We start from the raw sequence: 6,252 nt of genomic DNA on the forward strand, positions 1-6,252 counted from the left end.
AAACTAATTATCTCATTGAGATACTTTTATCATAGATTTTGTATAGTGTATTATAAGTTTCTAAGTTGATTTACCAATTATCCCTTTTATTTATGCTAAAGAGAACTTATGATATACTAATTAATAAAATTAATTATCTTAAAATATTAATTTTATCACAAATTTCTAATAGTGTATTCAACTCTAAAAATTATAAGTTTATAAGTTCATTTACTAGTTATCCCTTTTATTTTATGATAAAAATAAATAATTTAGAAATACTAATTAGTAAAACTATTTATCTTATTGAGATATTTTAATCACTAGTTTCTAACAGTATAATCTAGCTCTAAAAATTATCTTATAAGTTTTTAAGTTGATTTATTGATTATCTATGTACCAATCACAGCTTTGGAAGCTTGACGTAGGTCAGACACTGGAAACCAAATGGAAAAACTATCCAGCACCTGATATGGAAGCAACTAAATTAGAAGCATACAAAAACTTAGTGCAAATCACGCAATCCATGCTAGAAAAAGAGAGGGCCTCAGCTGAAAATCATAGGAAAATCAAAAGAAATCCTAACAAAAACCATTAGAGAAAAAGAATAAGAGAAGGGAGAGTTGAGAACTTTAGAGGACGATGACACACATTCGCCTAAATTGATAGTTTGTGATAGTGAGGAGCAATGGACGGAGTGCCCATGGTTGAGGAAGATTGGCCAAACCACCTGTGGGAACGAGTTAGGGAAGCAAAAGGTTGGAGTTTGATGCTGAAATCAGCTCCAATTGAAGAGGTATGGGTAGATAGACCACCCATAGAATTTGAGAGAAAAATATTGTATGGAGATTGGGGATCGGAGCAGTCATGCTTAACAAAAGCTAGAACACTACGGATGCCACCTTTGTACCTAGGAGGAAACGATGAGAAATCATTAGTCTGCAAAACAACAAAACTAAATAGACCCAAGCAAACCTTGAATGTGACAAATTTGCAATCCATTATGTCAACTCCAATCCAATGCACAATCACATTGGATGATCTATTAAAGTTACGACCACACCTATAAGGAGATCTTCAAACGACTATGGAGAATATGGGCTTAAAGGGAGTATCCCAAACAAACTTTGAAAAACGGAGATACAGGTGAAACTTGTTGACTTTGTGCCATGAAAAACGTAGAAGACTACTATGAAGGGAATGAGAGAAACACTAGCCTACTAGTACAATACAATGATGTCACAACCGTGGCGGTTTTGGACAGTGGGACAAGTATAGCCATAGAAACAAAAGTAGTTTGGACCTGGGGAAAACCGCAATTAGGCAAACAAGGATGAAACTACAACTAGCAGATGGACACATTGAGAAACCAATGGGCTTACTAGAAATATGATAGTCAACTCCTGTGGAATTGACTACCAACACACCTTTGCCATTGTAGATTTCATAAAGAAATTCAACTGGAAAGACCATTCATGAGACAAATACAATTGATCTAGGATTGGGAAAATGATTATCTCTACCTGAAATAAGTGGGAGCGGTTACTTGAAGGGCCATTCTTACAAGGATGTCCTGAGGACACTTGTACAGGAATTGGACTATGAAACCTCAATAGAGAATAAACTGTCTTTGTGAGTACACAAAGACACTCCAATTTGGATGTCTACGGCTTTTGAATTGGGCAGTTTACTCAGGGGCATTTTAAACAGAGAAGTGAATGACGTAGGATACATACCTAAACCAGTCCTTGAACATTTGTTCAAATCCTTTGAGTGGACTCAGATTCTGGCCACTATGGATGTGTGTGTTAACAAATCTACACCTACACACTTTTGTGAGAGGAAGGCTATGACAAAGTCCCAATCTAGATGGTATTTATTGAAATGATCGAGAAGAAATAGGTCTTCTTGATCACTATTATGATGCCACAAATGAGTTGGAAGAAAAAACAATTACACAAGAGGAATCAAACTCTAAAAAAGAGCACATATGTGACAAAATTTTTCTCAAGGGAGGAGAAGAAAAGGTTTTCAGATTTCCAAAACAGCGTCAAAGATGCCAAGAAAGGTATCGCAAGAAATCGGACAATAACTTAAAAAGGAAAACAACAAAGCCCTCAATGGAAAACACAACTCAATTCTTGATGAAAGTAGATGCAACGGACTGCATAAAAGACAAGATAACAGGAAGATATCCAAACACAAAAAACTCACATCAACAAACCAAAAATCACGCAAGCCTCATAGGACTAAAGGAAAAGAACTTCGAATGACAAAAACTGAACACAAATCAAAATACAAGAAGCTAAAACGGACCCTGAAAGATGGAATTGAACAACAACAAACCAGGGGCAATCAGTGTTGCTTCTCTTTATAAAAAATACACTTTGCAAGATCTATGAATCATCGTTGAGCAACCCTTGCAACAACCAAAGAACCAGGGAGATCCTATGAAGGGCTAGAGAATTCCAAGCAAATTGACCTTGCAAAGCCTAGAAAAGAGTCAAGGCCCGTATACGTAGCTATGGATCTGTCGCAAGAAGAGGAAGACATTCTCATTTGAACGTTAAAGAGTATAGGGATATCTTTTCTTGTTCCTATAAAGACCTCAATGGGGGTGGATCTGCAATATGTCAACACACTATCCCTATGAGAGATGATGTTAAGCCGAGTAGACAAAGGCCATACACCTATAATAATATACTTGACTAAAAGATCAAGGAAGAGATTGAGAAGCTCAAGGAGGCTGAGTTCATCTACAAAATAGAACACACTGATTAGATATCACCTATTATGGTAGTGCCTAAAAGGAATGGAAAACTTAGAGTGTGTGTAAATCTCAAGAAGGTGAACGCCGCCACTATACAAGATAACTATCCTCTTCCTATCACAAACCATGTGCTAGAACGAGTAGCTGGCAAGGAGGCTTATAGTTTTTTGGATGGATTCTCTGGGTACAACCAACTAAGCGTAGATCCTAAAGATCAATATAAAACAGCTTTTGCAATGGAATAGTCAAGAAATTTTGACATTACTTGTTAGCAAACAAGTTTGTCTTTTTTGTAGACCATCAAGCCTTACTCTATTTGGTGAACAATTCATACACTATAGGAAGGATTGTGAGATGTTTCATCATCCTACTCTAATTTGACTTCGCAGTGGTAGTCAAAAATGGCACCACACACCAAAGAGTGGATCGTCTATCAAGGCTCACCTCAGGGGAAGCACCCAAAGGGGTAGATGATGATTTACCAGATGCATATCTATTCTCTATGGGATTGATTCCAATATGGTCAAAATATCTTGTATCCTTAATGACCATAGCATAAGTAGATTCCCAAATACCACCTCCTATTACACTACGATTGATAGAGCAATCCGCCCTATATCAATTGTTGGCTGGAAGATTGTATCAAAAAAACAAGGATGGGATCCTGCTTTTGTGCATTAATACCGAGGAACAAGAAGCCTACTTGAGTCAAGATCATACCACGGTAGTAGGACTGCATTTTGCATGAGAACAAACCATACGACGGTTGACTTGCCTAGGAGTTTATTGGCCTACCATGAAGAAAGACATTCATGATTACATGAACATTTGCTCTCAATGTAAAGAAAAAGTCGCCATACCCCATGCCATGTTATTTCAAATTTTAGTGACACCATAGTGGAGTAGATATTTGGTGGAATATCTGACTAACACTACAAAAAAATAAGGTGTCATCGACGTTGATATCGACGCGGCGCGTCGCTATACGCGTTGCTGTGAAACCAGTCGCTATTTGCGACGCGTATAGCGACGCAGATTGCCACGCATATAGCGACGCAAATTTCCACGCACATAGCGACGACCATAACAGAAAAAAAAATTCTTGGGCAGAGGGTAGGTAGCCTGGTGTGTGCCCAGTTAAAAGATGGACACAGCCACAGCCAGACTTCCTACCCTCTGCCCAAGAAAGCGAGCAGCACCAAAATATCAACCATGCTCCCGCGCGCAGAAATTTCGGCAGAGCTCCCTTTGTTTTTACATAAACTTTTCAAAAAAAACCATATCATGTATACGCCTCCTACATGCTATCCATGTAGGATCTCACATGAGATTTAAGGCCAATGAAAGACAACCGTACCAACTGAAAAGCATAACCATAACTTAAAAGCATAACCATAACGAACCATAACCATAACTTAAAAGCATAACCATAACGAACCATAACCATAACTTAAAACCATAACCGGCTATAACCACTTTGATCAAAACCATAATGCAGATAACCATAACCATAAACAAAATCAACAATAACCATAAGCATAACCAGAAAGAGAAACAATAATTGTCTATACAATGACAATGAAAATAATCATAAACATAAGGGAAACAATAACTGTCTGAACACTAGCTGTTTGTACAAAAAAGAGACACAGAAGCGTGTCTGTGTCTCACAAAGCATATATATGAAATCTGGTCCACTAATGACTAGGCATCGCAACCTGCACATAGGACAACTCACAAAATTAGTATTGATATTACTTCACATATACTGACTTAATTAAATCAACTTACACATATTAACGTCTCACCTCAAGCGATCAACGAGACTGTAAGGCCTCCCAGTCTACAGGCTCTCCTGAAGCTTCAAGATCATTCATTACTTCATAGATACCTCTGCGATATCCATCTGACTCCTCCTCGCGTGTCGGAGCTCGATGCATCGCAAGATTCTGCGTTTATACAAAAATCAAAGTAATAAGAATACATGATTCATCACATTTTAAAAAACGCCATAGTTAAGATTGGATTAGAAACTCACAAACTCATAGCGAAAGGTGTTGAAGCCTCCGCTGCCAAGATGAGATGTCCCCCTAGTCATCTGTCATACCTGCACGGACTCACGCTGCTGTCTGAACCGCGTGGCTGCTGTCCGCTCATCCTCCCTGATCTGCAGCCACGTCTCGTGTGGGATGCCCGAAGGCTTCGGCGAGCCGGTCCTAAAGGCCTTCCGAGCTGCATCTCATCGATGTTTCAAGGTGTCCCGTGCAACACCCTTGATCCACCGCACCGGAACAACGGAAGAACCCGGAGCAGGCTGGTACTCTCTCAGGATGGTCTCCACTATGTAAGTGACTTTTTCCTTTTCTTGTTGATCCCAAGACGTCAGAATGCTGGTCAAAAACTGCAGCTCCACGAGCTGGCGAATCCGCTGTCGCATCTCAATCCCGACTTTATCCATGTCAGCAGAACCATCTCCCCGTACAGTATATAGCTTGGAGGCACTAGGATCGTGTGCCCCCCAAGGTGTCCGAGGTGTGCCAAGAGGTGTGTCGAGAGGTGTGCCTGGGTAGGACGGGGGTCATGAGCGAGGAGGGGTCGAAGCATCTGTGGACCCTCCTCCACAGCAACCACCACCTCCACCTGACGATCGCCGAGATCGGCGAGTACGCCTGTGCTGCGGAGATGAGGACGTACCCGCCTCTGCCCCACCCCTAGGTGTCGAAGCGGCCGTGATGGGAGAAGAAGGCGTTGTACCCATAGGCGTCCTGAACCCCATAGGCGTCCCCCCCTAGGCATCGGACCCTCGGGTGTGAAGCCCGGAGGCGTAGTACCCATGCCTATGGCTACCCAGTACTGAGAAGCCTCTGCCATCTGAGCAGGCGTCATCCGTGTAACGAAGCCCATGAATGCATCTGCACTCATGGAAGCGGGATCTGGAATCTCGTCTGCCATACTAAAGTCCTGCACAAAGAAAGTAAAATAAAGCGTCAGAACACAGTTGTTTAAATTAACTTTAAGCTTAACTTTAAATCAAAGTCTTCACACAAACACTTACAGGCCTAGGCCTAGGCCATTGTCGCTCTCGAGGGTGCGGTACAAAGACCACTTTCTCACAATGTTCAGGGAGAGCAAATGTGTCGCTCGCATCTGTCCAAATCTTTGTAGAATCTATTGGCACAAGTTTGTTTCCATCTCTGCGTACCGTTCCATTGCACGACAGACAATCTGCGAATTCATTGCGAAAAAGAATGCAATCATTTGGACATGCATGAATCTTGTTGTAGTCCAAGCCAACTGAGGTCAGAAATTGCTTTGCGTCTGGCCTGGAGGGGGGCATTTCATTGCCAGCCGGGAGAAGTTGCTCCCGCAATAACCTGTTTAAGCCACATTAAATTAAAAAGCTCTCCGAGCATATCACCGTTGCAATCGGAAAATCTCTATTGTAAATTACGTACCTAAACAAAGCAGTGATGCTTGCATCTGACCACCCGTACACTGACTGA

Source organism: Adiantum capillus-veneris, chromosome 14, assembly GCF_014529385.1.
Source record: "Adiantum capillus-veneris isolate H3 chromosome 14, ASM1452938v2, whole genome shotgun sequence".
Classification (NCBI taxonomy): Eukaryota; Viridiplantae; Streptophyta; class Polypodiopsida; order Polypodiales; family Pteridaceae; genus Adiantum; species Adiantum capillus-veneris.